At 49.5% G+C, this 15,801-nt stretch overlaps 1 long non-coding RNA gene across 1 annotated transcript; it reads left to right on the top strand.

Moving 5' to 3' along the window:
- Nucleotides 1-11,113: 11,113 nt before the first annotated feature.
- On the top strand, nt 11,114-15,308 carry LOC127679239 (uncharacterized). The gene is made up of 6 exons (XR_007976703.1): nt 11,114-11,221; nt 12,078-12,204; nt 12,996-13,145; nt 13,441-13,535; nt 13,913-14,044; nt 14,502-15,308. It is a non-coding gene; the product is annotated as an uncharacterized LOC127679239 (long non-coding RNA).
- The last annotated feature ends 493 nt before the right edge of the window (nt 15,309-15,801 follow it).

Below are 15,801 nucleotides of genomic sequence, written 5' to 3'. Positions count from 1 at the left end.
CAGTCTGTGCACAAGATAATGCAGCAGGAGAGAAAAGCGACTTAGAGCTTCCTGGGGTCCCTGGCCCTGACTCTCAATAGGGAATTGTTAATAGGGATAAAACACCCAGCTAAGCATAAAGGTCATCCAAAGGTCAGCAGAGACAGCAGTAGGACACTCCATTTTCTTAGCAGCAAAGAAACAGTATGATGAAGCAAAGTAACAGTTGGGTGAATGCTTGAGCAAACGATCATTGCCGGTATTTAGCCTAGGATGTCCAGAAGTCCCTGAATTTGGGGGAAATGACAAACACCCATGATGATTAAGACAGAGGACTTCTGCCACCTGAACCTCCCTCTCCCAAAGGCTCCGCTGTTCGCTGCAGTCAAATGGAATCACTTGTCACCATCCTACAAGGGATATCAGGGACTGGTCCAGTGACAGCAGGAGCCCCACTACCTCTGGTAGACATGCCACAGGAGGGGAGCTCTGTCAAAAGCAAGAGTTGCCCACTGACATTTCTTAAGGCACAAATAGTAAGTGCATTGCATTCGGGACCACAGACTAAGCTTAGGGCCCAAGGTGATGGAGCTCTACAGTGTGAAAGGGACTGGCAATCAGATTCAAACACCACAAGGGCAAGTGGGAACTTATAACCAAGGGACAGGCTGAGGGGCCAGGATTACTCAGAGAAAGCAACAGGGGTCAGGGGACTCTCACTAAGGTAACCCTCAGAATTCCTGTGGGGAAGAGGTGAGGCACCAGACACTACCTGGGGACTGGTAAATGAGGAAGACCTGGTTAGATGTCCCAGGAGTGTGGGTGGAGACAGGCAGTGGGGATCTGTGCTAAACGGGAACAAGTTTGACTGAAGTAAGGAGGCTTTGTTAGAACCCGGGTCTGGGTCTGGAGAGATGGCTCAGTGGTTAAGAGAACAGTCTGCTCTTCCAGAGGTCCAGAGTTCAACTCCCAGCGACCGCATGGTAGCTCACAATCATCTGTTATGGGATAGGATGCCCTCTTCTGGTGTATCTGAAAAGAGGTACTATGTACTCATATACATAAAGTAAATAAATAAATCTTTAAAAAAATTAAAAAGAGAAGAAGAAAAGAAGGAGAAGATCTTGTACTAACTTGATATCCTAAGCCATGCCTCTTCTTGCCTGTCCTACTGACTTGACTAATTTTGCATCAACTTGACACAAACCAGAGTCATCTGACAGGAGGGACCCTCAACTTAGAAATTGCCTGCATAACATTCAGCTGTAGGGCATTTTCTAAATTGGTGACCGATGGGGAGGGCCCAGCCCATTGTGGGAGGTGCCATCCCTGGGCTGATGGTCCTGGATTCTATAAAGAAAGCAAGCACGCTGCTGTCCAGGCTGGGGCGGGTCTCAGAATCCTTCTACTTCTGCCTCCCCAATACTGTAATTGCCCATCACTAACCAACCTCACCCAGCTCAATCCTGGGTAGTTTTTTTTCTCTTTCCTTCCTTTCTTTCTTGAGACAAAGACTCCTATAACTCAGGCTAATCTCCAACTCACTATATGACTGAGGGTGATTTTGAACTCTCTCCATCCTCCTGCCTCCTCAGTGCCAGCATTACAGGAGTGAGCCATCACAAATATCTCCATGCAGTGCTGGAGACGGAATCCAGGGCCTCATGCATGTTAAGCAAACCCTCTATCTACCGAGTTCTAGAGCTTTTCTGACCAGATGGACTGTTTTCAAACCAGCTTATTTAGTTCCCACTTCCCATCATGCCCCAGGTCTCTACCTCCATCTTTAAAGCATGCCTCCGCCTCTGGCCGCCTTGCCATTCTTGGGCTGCTCTGATTGGTCACTTGAATTGTCTCAGTACCTGCTTCTTCTGTGTCACTTTAGCCTCTTACCCAGGTCTTCCACTGTCTTTCCTGAAAGTTCTCTCATCATATAATTGTCTTATAAAACCTCCTTCAATGAACTAAACTGGATGTCTCCAGAATCTTCCACAATCTGGTACCCAGCCTGTTGTCTACGCCTCCTACCCTGGTCTCCTACTCTGGATTTCCTCAGCATTTCAGGGCTGCTTCAGGCCATATGCAGAAACTCCTGCCCACCCTTCAGCAAAACTGGTCTTCCTGGCGCAGGTTTGAGTCCCAAGGCTAATGCAAACCCTCCCACGCATTCTCAGTCCCCAGGTACTAGAGTCTGCCCTAGCCTTGTAATGTGGAGCAGGAAAAGCTACAACCTCTCTACTGTGTGACCTCCTGGGCAATGCCCTTGATGAGGCTTTTACAAGAGGACCTGCAGGGAAAGCTATTTCTCTGACCTTGGAGGAGATCCAACAGCCCAAGGGACCCAGAACACTAAAAAGCTGATCTAGTTGGGCAGGTCACTCACCTGGCCAGAAGGCTGCTTTACCTAAAGCTACCCTACAGAGATAGGAGGAGTAATTATGTCTTTAATGAGATGGTGTGCCGTTCCTTCCCAGAAGGAAAGGAGTCTCACTGGAGTAGACTCTCATAAACCTACAGACACACAACTTCCTAAGTCTGCCTGCTTTTCTGAATTAATTTTTTTTTAAAAAAAAAAAAGTATAATGCTTCCTTTTCTTCTGTTTCTTTTCTGAGCTTGGGTTCCCTGACACTTGGGGGTTTACTCCTGTAAAGCTGTCCTCCTTTGCCACGTGGCTGTCTGTCCTCCACGTGGCTGACGTCTCCTGGCTGCTCTCCAAGCATAACTCAAACAGCACCGCTTTCCTAATGTCCTCTTGTCTGTTTGCCTCCTCCAGGGAGCTGCCGAGATTTACCGCTTGCTCGATTGATTTGGTGTTTCCTTTTCTTTCTTTTGAACTTGAATTAAATTGCCCAGAAGCTTCCTTTTGAAATTTCTAAAATTCTTTCTGTCGTTGTTATTTGATTTTTGTTTTCTTTTGAGACATACCCTCACTGTGTACCTGTAGCTGGCCTGGAAGTTGCTATGTAGACCAGGATAACCTAGAGCTCAGAGATCCACGTGCCTCTGCTTCCTGGAAGGTAGGATTAAAGGTGTGTTGGCACATCACATCTAGCCATTAAATTCTTTTATTAACAAGACCAAGAACTCCCAGAGGGGACCCTGATTACCTAGCAATAGGAGGCAATTCTGCCAGGACTCTCCAGATTCCCAGGAACACTTGGGTCCTTTAACTTGAGCCTCTTGCTAATTTGTAAAATAGAAAGACAGAAGTGATGAATGCCTGCCCCAGCGATGGAAAAACCCCTAAACAAGTAAGCAATGAACAAGTGGGAACTATTCCATGTTTCTTCTAGACTAGAGCATAACCTCATGGTGCCAACGCAGAAGAGAAGATTCGAGTGCAAGCCGTTGCGTGCTGACCAATCCAGGAGAGTCAAGATCTTCCTTTGCTTCCTTTGCACAAAGTTCTGCCAGCCAGAGCCATTCCTGCCTGGAGGCAGAGCCTAGAAGTTTCCAACTGCCTGCCTCTGTTTCCCCACGCCAGTCAGAATGCACCCAGGTCTCCTCCTTGCCATGTGGGTAGCATTCTCTCTGAGGCCTTGGCGCGAAAGAACTCAGCTGTGGGTGGAGATGAATGTTTCGGAGTTTCTCAGTGGACTCGGATTGTAAATCACTCTGAAGTTGGGATGAAACCCCAGGAGCTGGGCCATGCAAACCACAGTTCCCTAAACTTCTGTAAAAGTTGCCCTGAACCCCCTGGAGACCTGGCAGGGCGTTCGTGTTTTGTTGCTTGGCTCTTGGCCGGTCTGGTTCTGACTGAACCTCAGTAGCCGGGAGGCTTATAAACACTTACAGCCTCAAAGCCTAGGCCCAAGATGAGAATGTCTCCTCCCAGGCCTGGATACTTTCCTCTCAGCCTCTAAAGCAAAGGGAAAGTCCTCCAGCTCCGGGGACTGCGGTAGTAAGCAGGGAAATACAGACACAGACCCACTGGCTCTCGGGTGGTCCCATCCTCCTTGCACCCTCGAAGTAGATCCTAGGATCCATACTTGAGTTTGTCCATCAGCTAGGCTAGGGACCTTGATTGCCAGTCTTTGCAGTTGTGCTAGGGGATACTGGAGGCCAAGGCCCTTGGGCCTGGGAGGCTGCAGATGGAGCGCGAAGGAAGCTTTGAAGTTCTGAGCAGGACTGGGGGGAGGCGTGGGAAGTGAGACGTCTGTTCCCTTGAGTTCCCAGGAGGCGAGATGTCTCTCTGTTATCTTATAGGCCTCAGCATAGCCTAAAGGTGCTGGCTAAAGCCAGTCTTGGCCCTGAGTAAATCAGGCCAGAACCAAAGAACACACTTGAATGGAAGTGGAAAATTAGCCGCTACGCAGGAGAAAGCCTCCTCTCCAAAATATATATGCATCAAAGTGTACCCCTGTCTAGCTGGGACAGGAGCCATGAAAATGCAAATGTGGGTTTTGAGAATGCTAATGTTGGAAGTGGAGAACAAAGCGGAGACAGACTTCTTGGGGCCAGGCAGAGGGCCCCGGGGCAGGATGTGGGAGCCAGTGGGGGCAGGGATGAAAGGGGGAAGGAGAGGAGAGAACAGCGGGAGCCTGGCAAGGCTGAAAGACGAGAAAGAAGGGAGTGTAGAGAGGACGGGCCCAGAGGACCTGACCGCTGACCGCTGACCTGAGGCCGCGGGCCCAGGAAGCAGGAGGGGGACTTGAGCGAACCATCTCTGAGTGGCAGCCCAGCGGGGTGGGATGTGCCCAGAGGTCAAGGCTTGGAGCAAGAGACAGAAGGTCCGGGATTTCTTTAAAAGCCAGGAACCAGGAGGCGGGCTCTGCTTGAGCGCAAGAGGTATAAAAGAAGGTGCTGCGGTCGAATGCTGCACCAATGCCAGGTTGGAGTGGTACCGTGATGCACCCAGGGCTGCGTCACTGGCTTGCGATCCTACGCTTGCCAATGGGGAATTGCCTTCTCGAGTCTTTCACCCTCTTACCCGAGATGCAGAGCTTGGCGGCCACTGGGAGGTTGGACGGGTGTAGAGTTTGCTTTGTGGATGCCTGATGGTACCTCTGAAGGTGAGGTGGTAGCAGCACGGGCTTCATGATGCAAACCGCATCCACCTGTGGTGGCCTGAGGAGGCTCCCTCCCAGTTCGGCCTAGAAAACCAGCGCCGGCGGCGTCTTCTGCCTCCCTTTCCCAGAGGTGCTGTGAGCCCTCTGGTACTGAGAAGTCCCCACCCGAACCACTACAGCCTCCGGATTAGAAAGCAGACCCCTGGAGTAGGTTTTGGGACACCCCCCCACACACACAGTGATGAAAGTGTGGTCAAAGGTACCAGGCCAAAGTCAAAGGCCAAAATGAGAGAAACCCCTCCATTTTGGGAGTGGCAACTTCCTTCGGAAGACCGGATCCAGGTGATGAGTTTGACTTGGGGGACTTCCTCATCCTTCCTCAGCTGCACCCAGGGAGGTCCCGGCTTACAGTTCTGCAAATCACTGCCAAGCCACGGGTCTTCCCGTGTAGACTCTAAGTTCCCGGGAGGCTAAGGGTAGTGGTGCCTGCTCTCTGTGCACCCTCTAGGGCTTGGCCCAGCACCTGTTGAATGAGTACTCGGGTGAATGAGTCCATTCATTGCAGAGTCTGGGGCTAGGCACAGGGCAAGGCAGTGAGAATACACAAGGGAATACGATATGATCCCTGGTCCCTGGCCTTGCGCAACTCCTTGGCCTCGTGAATGAATAGGAGAAAGCAAGTATGAATGGAAACTGTGGGAAGGGCCAAGCCCTTCTGCTAATTGCTTTATGACCTGGTAGATAGTGCAGAGATACAGCCCTGTGGTGCCCTGCCCTCTCCTTCTGGTCACACTGGGCTGCACGCAGTATTGATGAGAGGCCGGCAGCAGTGTGGATCTCAAAGCTTCCAACAGTTGCTTTTGTTCATAGAAAAGGGGTATGTGCCGGGCGGTGGTGCACGCTTTTAATTCCAGCACTTGGGAGGCAGAGGCAGGCGGATTTCTGAGTTTGAGGCCAGCCTAGTCTACAGAGTGAGTTCCAGGACAGCCAGAGCCAGGGCTACACAGAGAAACCCTGTCTCGAAAAACCAAAAAAAAAAAAAAAAAAAAGAAAGAAAGAAAAGAAAAAAAGAAAAAAGAAAGAAAAGAAAGAAAAAAGAAAGAAAGAAAGAAAGAAAGAAAGAAAGAAAGAAAGAAAGAAAGAAAGAAAGAAAGAAAGAAAGAAAGAAAATGGGCTTGCACTACTCTACACGCTTCTGGTATATATAGAGAGGGAGATGTTGGCATGGTCAGTTCCTGGAGAAAAATGCACCCTATAGCTTTTCTGGGGCCAGTGACTCTAATAGACCATAGAGTCAGAAGGCCAAGGCCCGTGCATGTGGGTGCATGCCTGTGTGTGTGTGTGTTTCCCCAGAAATTGAAAGTGAAACAGACTTAAGGACCTATCTAGGGCTCATCATGAACAATAGCAGGGGGGAACAAGATTGGCCCATCATCGCCTAGGAGCAGAGACTAGCAAGGCTTTAGGGAAATGGGGTCACACACCAAGGACCTGTGAGACAGAAATGCCCTGCTCACCACACCCTCTCTGCCTGCTTTGCCCAGAGTCCGGACTGCAGGTGGCAACCCCTAGTGTAAACTCAGTGAGCACCTGAAAAGCCAGGACTTATCTCTCCAGAGCACTTGGTCCAAGACAAAGGCCAAGACACCCTCACTGGGCCTCTCAAGCAGGTAACAACGCGAGAGGACCACTAGATTTTCCAGAAGGGGAAGATTGCGAGAAAACTTGCTGCTTTGGTCAGCCTTACAGCCCCACAGACGAGGGAAGTAAGCCTAGCAAATGGCTCCCAGTCTCCTTCGGTGCTGGTAGAACAGCCAGCAGTTCTCCACCTGTGGCTCAGAACCTTTTAGAGGTTGCATATCAGATAGCCTGCATATTATATCTTTATATTGCAACATATAGTAAAATTGTAGTTATGAAGTAGCAATGAAATAATTGTACGGTGGGGGGTGGGGATCTCACCATCGCATGAAGAGCTGTATTAAAGGGATTGAGGGCCACTGTGGTGGAAAGAGCCGGGCTTTCTCATCCAGCACACACATTTTCCTGGAGGGAAATGGAGTTGGGGGGCGGGGTAAGGAAGATGGCTTTCGAAGGCCCTTCCGTAGGGAGGAATTCGCTGCCACCCTCACTATGATACCCAATCCCCCATTAGGTCTCCTTTCCCACCCTGTCTGCACACCTCTGCTCTGACTCTCACCCTGCCTCACTCACACCTCATGCCAAAGGTAGTGATTTTAAAATACAACCATACCGTATTCATTTCTGTGGCATGTTAGTGCATGCCTCTGTGTGTGTGTGTGTGTGTGTACACACATACACACACACACACACACACACACACACACACACGCTCCAGCACAAGCTTGTGTGTATGTGTGTGGTGTTGAGGTTAGAACCAGGGCACCATGAATTTTAAGGAAGCATCATTCTCAGGATAATGATGGAGGGCTCATCCTACATACTTCTGCAGGACCTCGGGCCTCTTTGGTCTTTCCTCTCCATCTCTTTTCCACAGACAGGCTGGCCTTCTCAGCTCCTATTTCTGCAAGATCCCTCCTGCCCCTGGCTTTTTGTTGTTGATTTGGTTTGGTTTGGTTTGGTTTGGTTTGGTTTGGTTTGGTTTGGTTTGGTTTGGTTTTATACAGTGATGTGCCCACTCCTTAGACTAGGTTCAGTTTGTGATTATAGATGTACGGTTGGTTGGAATTTAGTTGGGCAGATAGACAGATGGTTTCTTTTAAAGATTTATTTATTTATTATATATAATAGCTGTCTTCAGACACACGAGAAGAGGGCATCTGATCTCATTACATATGATTGTGAGCCACCCTGTGGTTGCTGGGATTTGAACTCAGGATGTCTGGAAGGGAAGTCAGTGCTCCTAACCACGGAGCCATCTCTTCAGCCCAAGATAGAGTGTTTATATCAGTCTTTTCCACACTGGACTGTAAGTAAGCTTTCTTTTATCTTATCAAGGGTTTTGCTTTGTAGCCTCAACTGGGTTTGAACTGAATTCTCCTGCCTCAGCCTCCCACATGCTAAAATCACAGGTTTGTACCTCCTGGCCTGTAAACTTCTGAGGCCAGAGACCACAGCTCAGTCTTCTTCCCTATCGTAAGCTCATGCGCACAGCACACACCATAGCACATCAGTTGACCAGGAGAGGGAGGAAAACAGGACAGCCAACTCTTCATTTCAGGAAAAGTATTCAGGAAGACCAGGAGCCAAGTGCTTGTCCTTCAACAGAGGACCACTGCGCCTCACATCCTTCTAGTCAGGCTTCGCTCAGCCTGGTGGAGTGGAGTGGAGTGGTGTGAGCATGTCTGTGTGTCTATGGGCACTGAGGCTCAACCAGCCTCTAGATTCTGGCCAAGAGAATGGTACCCAGAAAAAGTCTCGTGCCGTGTATAAAGCTTACTGGCCCGAGCAACTTTTTTTTTTTTTTTTTGTTTTTTTTAGAAGTAACTAGGATTCCCTCCCACACCTTGTTGCTAATCTAAAGGAACATTAACAATATACTTGGGTATTTTTTTTTTGTTTAGTTAAGTTTTTGTTTTTGAAACATGGTCTTGTGTAGCCCAGGCTGGCCCCTTGAAACATGGTCTCATGTAGCCCAGGCTGGCCCCAAGCTCGTTCACCATTGGGATGCTCAGCTCAGGTGAGATATTCCCCCAGATTTGCAGAAGGAATAAATGAATGGACCCTTTCCTCACCCGGAAAGAACAAAGCTCCCTTCCCCACAGGCATGTGTTTGAGCATTGACTTGTGATCCCCTTGAGATCCACTACTCAATAATCTAATTTTCGAACAGAAACAGCAGAGCAGCGCCAGGCCCCAGCACCCTTTACCTCTACAGCCATGCTCTGCTTCACTGAGGCTTTTTTCCTGAAATAACTTCAGTTTAATATTCATCACATGCTAGAAGCTAAGGAGGTGACACAAAACAAACCAGCAGTGGCCCCTGTCCTGTCTAACAGAAGCAACTACAATTGTGGTTTGGGGCATCACATAAATGACAGCAACGGGACCTACGGAGAATTATGGCGGCACAGAGAGAATGGTCCGTTTCTGCAGAGACCTGGAGAACAGATGATGGGGGAAATGTGGTGTGTCTAAGTGATGGGACAGGTGGTGCCAAAGCTAGAGGCCAGCAGGGGGATATGCAGCTGTCCTGCACAGCTGGAAGGGAAGGGAGGACCCTCTGTTTTGAGTCAGTGGCTAGATGCCCGTGTGCCAACAAAGCGCTTAGGCTGTTCCGTGGGAAATCAGGACTGAGGAAATGGAATCAAACCTCAGCGTTCCTCCCATACTCCAGATAAGAACTCCAGTCCTGGAGCCAGGGACTGGGAAGAAGGTTGACCTACATACGTCATTTTAGAGATGCACAAACAGGACTGGGAGCTCTGGCTCTGCATGCTCGCTCCCTCAGCATGCAGGAGACCCTAGGTTTGGTCCCCAGCGCGGCATAAAACCAAGTGTGACTGTACACTCCCACAATCCCAGCAACTGGAAGGTGGAGGCTGGAAGATCAGACATTTTAGGACTTCCTCGGCAGATTTAAGGCCAGTCTGGGATACAGGAGACACCATCTCAAAAACAACCCCATACAACAAAAAAACATACTTAGGGTGACAGAAGAGCTACAATTGTGCCAGGCATAATGGTCTCATGCCTGTAATCCTTCCTGCACTCCCACTCTAGAGGCTGGGGCAGAAAAATCCCTCCCAAGTTCTAGGCCTCCCTGAGCTGTTGGGGAAATTCTGGGCCAGCCAAGGCTACAGAGAAAACAGCCTTGTCTCAACTGAAGATGGCACGCTGATTCAAAGATCTGGCAGTGGCCAGGCCAGAACCCTTTCACTTCTTAGGAGTGATGCCCTGGCGGGCTTGCCCTCTGCTGGGGTCCTGGTGGTGATGTCAGGGAATGACTAATGAGTTCGGGACTTGCAAGCATCCTGATAGCAGAGGGGTCGCCAAGGCCGGGCCCCTGGAAGCATGGGGCGGTAGCCCAGGAATGCAACCCAGCCGGCCTGAAGCCTGCACTCTCCCAGGCTCTACGGCGGGCTCCCGGGTAGGTGGCTCCGCCTCGGATCTTTTGCTTCCCCTCGCCGGCCTTACCTGCCTAAACAAACAGCCTGGGCCTCCCACCCGCTGCACGCCCGCCCCCGGGACAGGAAACAAGCGGTGACAGCTCCCGGCCCGCGCCTGCTGTCGACCCGCAGCCCGGTTAGCAACCCGGCGCCGCGGCGCTGCGATTGGCTGAGCGTGGCCCAAGAGGCGCCGCGCCGCTCCAATGGGCGGCCGCCGGAGGCCGCGGGGAGCGAGGTTTTACATGCCTGTGGTATTTGCTCAGAGGGGCATGACCACTTTGGGCAAGTCTTTAAATGTGAGTCAGCTTTCGGCTGATCCCTGGGAAAAATTCCTTCGGTGTTGTCAGGCAGGGTTCGCTAGCTGTAGCTTTTTTTTTTTCCGTTCCCAACAATTCAAAAGGGATAATCCTACTGAATGGGGAAAGGCATTCGGACCCTGTCCGGGGGCTCCCCAACCAGAGGCCCCTTTAACTCTGAGGTGGGCCCCTCCTCGGAGCTGGTTTCTGCAGGGTCAGGACCCTAGCCCTCTTGCACACACACCCCGCCCCATTGCGTGCCCCATCGCGACTTCAGCATTGCACACAAGGGCCAGGGGGCACCCAGGCCTCAGGGGACACCGCACATAAGACAGCTGGAAGGTTTGCTTCCCAGGGCTGCCTCTTGCCCCTCTCAAGGCGATTCCAGGCTTGGATCCAGCATAGGGTGGTCACTTACTATCTACCTCTCTAAGCTTAGATTCCTCTTTGGCAAAGCAAAAGACTTATGCTAGTTTGGTCTTTCCAGCTTGTTTGGGCAAGCCCTTTCTGCATTCTTGGCCTCAGTTTCCACGGAAGAGGGTCAAGTTGATGTGGAAGCGTCCCTAAGCATCCTTCTAGTTCTACGTGTGCCCCCCTCGGGAAACCCACGAGCTTGGGGTTCACACGAGCCCGGTTTCTCACTGCACAACTGCGCAGACGCCACGTGTCATCTCAGAGACATCCAGCAGCCGGGTGTGAAGGGGGTGGGGTGGGGCCACCAAAAAAGAAAAAACAAAAACCCGCTAAAGACTAAAGGAAATAAGCAGGCACTTGAGGATTTACGTGTAATTTGGTTTTAAATGAACATCTTGTGCAGAAGAAGAGGCAATTTGGCACCTGCTGCTGGTGAGTTAATAGTTCAGGCACTTGGTAACGGCCACAATACTGCGAAGAGACCATTAGTGCATGTGGCTTGTGGCAGAGCGTTCTGGGCAGGGCTGATGGCCTGGGAAGCCTCCCTCTGAAGACAAGGCAGGCAGGCGGCAGTGCTTTGCCTGGATTAGGGGGCTTTGCAATCTGTGTGCAGCGCAGACCTTAGAGTGAGCCTTGCATCCCATGGGAAGAGGGCAGGGAGCACTGTGTGCTTCTATGTGTGACCAGCAAGGTCTGCCATAGATAGCTCTGCCCTCTGCTGCTGATCAGGTGTGGCCTTGGGCAGGTCACTGGCCTGCCTTGATCTCCTCTTCCCTGCCTGTAAAGATGTGTTAATTAAATTGCCTTCCTAACAACCCGTGACCTCCCCAAACCCTGACCTCCATGATTAAATGAAATAACTTATACACCATTACTTTATGACTTCAGAACACTGGGGATCTTTGGGCTGTTATTTTTTCATTGAAGTTTTTGTTCGTTTGTTTGTTACACTGTTTGTTTGTTTGTTTGTTTGTGATGTTGCATATGGCTACCAGAAAACAACTCACAGGAGGTTTTTCTCCCCTTCCATCCTGCAAGTTCTGTAACTTGAACTTAGCTCATTAGACTTGGCGGCCAGTGCCTCTCCCCTCCGAGTCATCCTTGCCTGCCCTTGGCTATTATTTTTAAGTAGACCAAGGTAAGGGACTGTTCATCACATTCTACAGATGGAGAGAAACTGGGTGTCTGCTGCCCACCAGCTGAGACTGCCGCAGGGCACTTGTTTGCTGACAAGATTTCACTATCAGGTCTGAGGATCAGTATTGTCTCCTTTATTTTGTCGTGTCAGCGCCTACCGTAGTGCCTTAGCCTCCTCAGCCGTCCACCATCTTCAAGTCTCCACCTCAGCTCGCTCCTTCCAACCTCCCATGAGTCAAACGGAATCCGCTGCACCTCGGACAAGCTGGCAGAGCCTGGTAATGAGACTGACTGTCTAAAAGAAAGTAAAGTCAAACCAGACGGGGCCATTCTTCCTCCCTCCTTCAGCTCTCCCCATTCTGTGATGCATTCTGAGCTTTTAATTTTTTTTTTTTTTTAATTCTTTGACTGGGGAGATGGTTCGGTTGGTAAAGTGTAAGTGTCAGGACTCGAGTTCAGATCCTCGGCACCCTGGTAAAAAGCCAGCGTTAATTGCAGCAGTAGGGAAGCTGAGACAGGAGGATTCACAGAACTTGCTAGCCAGCCTGACTCACCAAATCAATAAACTCCAGTTCAGTTCCTGGCCTCAAAAAAATAAGATGGAAAAGAGCAATCAGGGAAGAGACCCAACATCAGTCGACCTTTGACCTCCACATTCATCTGCATGTTTTCATTTGCACTTGCTCTGTCTCTCTGTCTCTGTCTCTGTCTCTGTCTCTCTCTCTCTCACAGACACACACAGACACACACACACACACACACCAGCAGGCCAGGCAGTCATTTAGTCATTTTGTGCTACATTAAAAACAAGAAGGAATTCCTGAAGATCGTGGAAGCATAGGGAAGTTTGGTTCTGGGGACACACAAGATAGCTTGAGGGGACGGAATCTGGGGTGCTCCACAAGGAGAGAAAGAAAGAGATTTTCTGTTGCACGTGGAGGCTAGGGGTACGACATGCACATAGTCAGGTGCTGGATGTGTCGACAGCTCAGGTGATTGACCAAACGAAAGCTGAATGGGAAACGGAAGCTTTATGTGTTGTCACAAAGATGTTGGTCCTCATTTCCAGGGAGTGGAGAGCAGCTTGAACTGTCAGGGAAGATCAGCGGTGAGGAATCTTGCCTTTCAGACTTCAGGCTGCAGAGTGGGAGTCATTAACATTGGAAAATGGAATCGATGACCACAGAACGGAACAGAGGACCTCAGCGTATCTGCATGTGTATGTTTCGTTTGCAAAGCCACATGTGCTTATACGATTGTGCATGTGCTTGTGCGTGTTCTAGATCAGGATATAAAACGGACTTGCTGGAGTCTTGCCTAAAAATTGTTGAAGTCCTCTGCCTTTGCATATCTTTCAGGCTCAATCAGGAAAGATGGGTAGAGAGGAAACTATAGGAGGGTTGTGCAAACAAGGCAGGTGATTTGGTCCCTTCTGCTGTCTGCTGCAGCCCCCCACAGCCCTAATCATGACACTATGACCTAACTATGATAGTCGTTTCCGATTATTCTGGCAGAACATCACGCGATTACTGTGGTCCATGTGTTGGGGAAGAGTACTCATTGGCTTCGAAGGATCCTCATGTTGGACATGGGGTAGTCATTCCTGCAGGTGAGTCATGAATAGTCTTGCATTCAAAGCCCAGAAAGGGGCTATCATGTAATCTCTTATGATGCCAGTGCCCTAACAGATTTACCTATAGGGGAGCTTTGGGGGATAGTGTGGAGACGACTTGCTCCATTTCAAACACAACCCTTCTGCTGGCTTCAGAAAAACTGGAGAGTGGCTGGCTACCACCTGCCTGGCCACATCCCTGGTGATTTAAAACTGACATTAAGAGTCTCCATTTGCCATTCCTGGTAGTTTAAGATGCAACTGAAGCCTGTTTACTGAACTGCCAGTCGCCAGGCGTGAGAAGATGTTTGATTGGGGTTAAGTAAAGTCCTGGGTGCTGGGGGGCAGGCATGAGTTCCACCACCCTTCTCCAGGAACAGGGGCAGATTTGTTACAGTGAAGGAGTGTGTACAGGTTAAAGGAAGGACATGGACCAGACAGAGAACACATAGGCTCCAAAGAAAAGCTACACGGGACCACATGGTTCAGACTGCGACATTTGTAAGGTAACTGACATTATACACATTTGATTCATGTTGAACACACCCACATTCTCCTTGCCTATCTGTGCCCACACCCAGCCCCGTGTATATAGTACAGATAGCTCCCAGTTCAGTTTACATAGCCAGGGGCAGTTTACATAGTTGGGTCACACCCCCAGAGCACACATTCCCACGTCTGCTCTTTGGACTCCACAGAAGTGTACATCCTTCCTATGGGAGCTGGGATTTCTCCAGTTCTTTTGATTTTGGCTGGTTCCTTGCCCATAATATAAGGAGCAACTTACCATGGTCTGAATAACACAGTGTGGCAAAGCCCTGAGCTAGGTATCGTGTAGAGTCAACAAACTCTGATAATATTATCACTGTTGGTAGCTAAAACCTTGAGTCGAGGATATGCATGCCCAAGTTCCTGTGCATTGTGATGCCACGCTTGATTTCTGAGACACCCTTCTTTCTCCAGTTTTCCTCAGGAGCTGCTTTCCAGGAGAGCTTGGAGCTCCCCTCCTCTCATTCTGTCCCATGAACATCCTGCTCCATCTGCTGCAGAAATCCTTCCCTTACGTGCCCCACTCACCATTTCTGTCTGGACTGGAAATGTGAGCTAACTCGTCTCCCCTTGCGTTTTGGGAGATTGTACTTCTTCAGTCATTCATGCAATGATCAAGTTTGACTTGAGACTCATTTCTACTTGTTGGGGAGAGGTTGAAGATTTTGAATCTGTCTTCTATGTGTTAGTCCTGCAGATGTTTCAAGGCAGACTTGACAATTTTAATCCTCTTGCCCCCAGACTGAGCATGCCCAGTTTGGTATCAAGGTTGTTACTACCAGTCATATTGGTGTCATTTGTAGGTCACATTTGAGTGAAGGGCAGAACTTTGAGCATTGGCTATTTGCCAGCTCAATCCCCTTCAACATTATCAAGTCTCATGTTCAACCTGTGAGCTGAAAATGCTTTTGTTTTATGAAAGAGGAAAAAATAAAGAAACTTGTGAGGTGTAGAGATTAGGCCAAGGTCATGTAGTTAGAAATGAACAGAAGTGGTACATTAACCTTTTATCAAAGACATGTTCTGTTCTCCTGGAATGTCACCAGGGCTTTGACAATAGTGAACCCAAGGTACAGGCATGTCATCTCTAACTAAACATGATTTTTATCTCTACAGTCTCATGTCTTGTTTGCTAGAAACTTCTCCCTCTCCCATCTCCCTCTCCCTCTCCTTTTCCTGATTGTATATAGATTGTAAGAACATAGGTTTTTACATTTTAGAAAGAGAAATAGAGCAAAGAGGTTGATGGTGTCTGTGTATCTTCACCCAGGGTCATAGCATTACAAGTCCAGATGGACGATCAGACTCCCTCACACAGGCAAAGACTGCTGATCTTACAGGTTTATGTGTAGGGTGGAAAATATGGAACCATTTGTCTCTTTTCCATAATATTTTTGGAATACAGGAGCCCTCTGGTGGCCAAAACAGTAGCAGGAAGGTGTCCTTGGGAACTGAAAGTTCTCCGGGGTGATGATCTGCCTGGTGAGGAGCTGAGCCTTCATCTAGGGCTCCCCCTTTCCCACTCATCCTCCTTCATCCTATGAATGTGACTTGTTTTTTGAAGATTCCTTGTTTTGCCTTTGCTGGATTTGCCCTCTGTGCCTTCCCCTCCATCCCAGCTGGCCCTCCTGGTTCCCCTGGGATCTCTCCTTCTCATCATCCTTGGCCTTAGGGAACCCCCATCCCCCAAAATGGAACCAGGTCCTCCATGGTG

This window comes from Apodemus sylvaticus, chromosome 2, assembly GCF_947179515.1.
Source record: "Apodemus sylvaticus chromosome 2, mApoSyl1.1, whole genome shotgun sequence".
NCBI classification, from domain to species: domain Eukaryota; kingdom Metazoa; phylum Chordata; class Mammalia; order Rodentia; family Muridae; genus Apodemus; species Apodemus sylvaticus.
This window is presented reverse-complemented; position numbering and strand designations above follow the sequence as displayed.